Raw genomic sequence first — 3,294 nt, forward strand, 5'->3', positions numbered from 1 at the left:
ATGCTAATTCTTTGATTGGGATAGTGGGCACTCTAGCAAAAACAAAAAAAATCAAAAAAGAACGCAGAAACTCAAGACAAAGGTGAACGACACTTCTTTTATATCTTAGCAACATTTAGATGGAATAAAATTCAAATGCAGTGAACTTTGCTGTGAGGAGGCTTTGATTCAGCTCCCAAATCTCGACTACTTGACGTGTATTTGATGAGAGTACTCAGAAGGTGTCTTCTTAAACAAGCCTATTTTCAGTGATGGAGCCGTTCTGAATCATTGTACCTGCGTGGTTCTGATAACCCACTGGGATCTTTTGAGGCAGTCCTAACCTTTGCTTGTATGCCTCCCTACCTGGGTAGCGGCTTGTCTGTCTTCACACTGAGTAGTCCGCACTGCAGTCACCACCTTCAGCTCCAACATGGACAACAACAGCTCCACACACACCAGCCCTGTAGTCATCAGGAGATTCTCCAATAATGCACAGCAGGGTTTCTAGACAAGAGTGATCTGATCGAGGCCACTTCATCTCTGCTGTTTGTTCAATTAGCCATTGTCCTCCCCTTTTATTTTTCTCATCCTCCTGCACAGATTCAATTCAATACCATCCTTACAAAAGTGAGTAGTCACATCCAGGCATTAAATTACTAGATAACAGATATGGTTGTCTAGAGCCCAAAAGTCTCCAAGGGTATCAAACTTAGAGGTCAGTAGAAGGTTTGCTTGCCAAGTTGTGCTTTTATCATTAAAAAAAAAAAAAAAGAGAGTGTGTCCATCTGTTATGTAAAGGATGTTTTAATACAGTGTTCTGAGTGAGCAACCTCCTGATTCGATTCTGTTTTTCCCTCCTCGGTAGATGGAGGAGTAGGAATCGGAAGGCTTCTGGTTCCACAGTTGCCATCTTAGATCACAACCTCTCCTGAAGGGGAGGCCCATTGCCTCCCCACCCAACAATAAATAAACCTCTTCTTCCCAAATAGTCTTTCTTCTACTTTAAAGATTTTTTTATATAACATTTTATGTTCCTAGTATTGAAAAAAAAAAACTTTTCTCAGTGTTCTTTTTACAAATGTAATCATTGCAAAGATAAATTGCTAAATTACTTGTGTGAAAGAGAGGGGTTTGTGTCAGGGGGGAAGTCTTCTAAGAATCCTCCAGTAGTAAAGAAACCATGGATAGTTTTACACTCACACACACACACACACATACACAGCTAAACACCTTTTCTTTTTCTTTCTTTCTTTTTTTTTCTTTTTATAAAAAGTAATCTTGTTTGAAAGAAAGTAGCTTGTCTACTATTTGAACTTAGCAATTAGTATAGGAACATTCCTCACAACCTGATGTTATAGGGAAAAAAATGAACATCCTTATATGAATATGTACTCCTCAAATTGTGGAAAATGTGCACATGAGTAACTTAGTAAGAAATTCAATCACTTACTGTAATGAAACTAATAAAGTTTGGATGGCTATTATTGAATTATGGGTCATTTATGAAATTGCAGGGATATGTTTCTGAGTCTTCACAGTGCAGTTCTTGTTCCAGCCACATGTGTATAATGATCCTCTTGTTCCTCCATCACTTTCGTTTTGAAGCCCTAGGGGGCAAGTGGCCCAGCAGAAACCAGATGCCTCTTGGAACGTATGGACTAGGGTAACTGCAGCTGGTAGCATGAGCTATACTTGGGACAATGCACTTCTCATTCCAATTCAACAGGTAACACTGTAGTTTTCAGGTGTCTAGTACTGCACCGGATAAATTAAATTTGAAGGGAAACAGGAACTGTTAAAAAATATAGTCTGTTTGTGTATATGTGTATATATCTATGCAGCACAAGCTCCAGGCAGTCATCTTGACAAACAGTCTAATGCACTGTTAGAAATGTTCTCTTAGTTCATGCAGATGTCACTTGGGATCTCATCACTATTGGCTCACAGGGATTGGTATTGAAATAGCAGGAGACATTTGCTTACAGTTCAATTTCAAAGAATTTCATAGGCTGGCTTTTCTCAAGGCATTGACTAGTAATAGAATTATATGTTCTTATTTATAATTGTAACAGGTTATTAGTAATTCAACAATCATTTGAGAAACATTTATCCATTCTTGACTGTGTGATAGGGAATATACTAGCCAATGGTTTAGTTATGAAGGAGGTAGACATGACCATTGTGGATCTGTGAAGCTAAAAACTCAGCATCTGAACTCTGATGGTTCCTACATATAGGAAATAAATAAACCTATTTATGGATTAACTTTTTGTTGTGCTATTTAAAGATAGCAGTTAAGACCCTTGCCTACAAAGCCTAAGGACCCTGATTCAATTCCCCAGGACCTTCATAAACCAGATGCACAAGGGGGCACATGCATCTGGAGTTCATTTTCAGTGGCTGGAGGCCCTGATGGACCCATTTTCTCTCTCTCTCTTTCTCTCTGTCTCTTTCTTTGTCTGTCTGTCACTCACAAATAAATAAATAAAAATACACCAATTTTTTTTTTTAAATTACAAATATAGTCAAGAAAGTTGAAACTGCTGGGCGTGGTGGCGCACACCTTTAATCCCAGCACTCAGGAGGCAGAAGTAGGAGGATTGCCATGAGTTCGAGGCCACCCTGAGACTCCATAGTGAATTCCAGGTCAGCCTGGGCTAGAGTGAGACCCTACCTCGAAAAACCAGAAAAGAAAAAGAAAGTTGAAACCAAAAGTGTTCCAAATTCTAAGTTAATTAGAATCTAAATTTTATACTATTTAACCTGTAGCATTTGAAAACTTAATATATGTCATGCATACATTAGATGTAGAAAGCACAACAATAAAATGATTCTCAGTTTACAAAGCCTCATTTAATCCTAGTAAAAATTCCAAGTTTGTAGAAGTAAGCATTGGCCCTAATAACAATCTGCATTAAGCTTATAAGTGCTATGTGTAGACAGTGGGGAATGTGTTTTCTCTACTTTTTCCTTACTTGTTGGCTCCAATTAAAGGGTATCTTAATTCACCCTGAAATGAAAGCAGTTTTTTTTTTTTTTTTCAGACAGAGCCTATTTTTGTCCATTTATGTTGCTCTAACAAGAAGAAGAAAGAAGAGGAAATGGTAACAATAGGAATTTTTTCACATAGTCATCTAACATAAATCCAAGATTTGTGGTCTGAGGATGTCCCAGGTCCACATTTATTCTAGGATTCTTCCTGTGTCTCCCCATGACAAAACAGGGAAGAGTTATCTGGAGTCACCTTTGTAATATCACTAATCCCAGCTGTATTAGACAGCTTCAGGTTCATTGAGAAGAACTTTCATACCA

The 3,294-nt window shown here is 38.1% G+C and overlaps 1 pseudogene; it reads right to left on the reverse strand.

The window, feature by feature from the left end:
- Positions 1–229: 229 nt before the first annotated feature.
- LOC101603179 lies at positions 230–892 on the reverse strand (annotated as a pseudogene).
- Between the last annotated feature and the right edge of the window lie 2,402 nt (positions 893–3,294).

Source organism: Jaculus jaculus, chromosome 19 (genome assembly GCF_020740685.1).
Source record: "Jaculus jaculus isolate mJacJac1 chromosome 19, mJacJac1.mat.Y.cur, whole genome shotgun sequence".
Lineage (NCBI taxonomy): Eukaryota > Metazoa > Chordata > Mammalia > Rodentia > Dipodidae > Jaculus > Jaculus jaculus.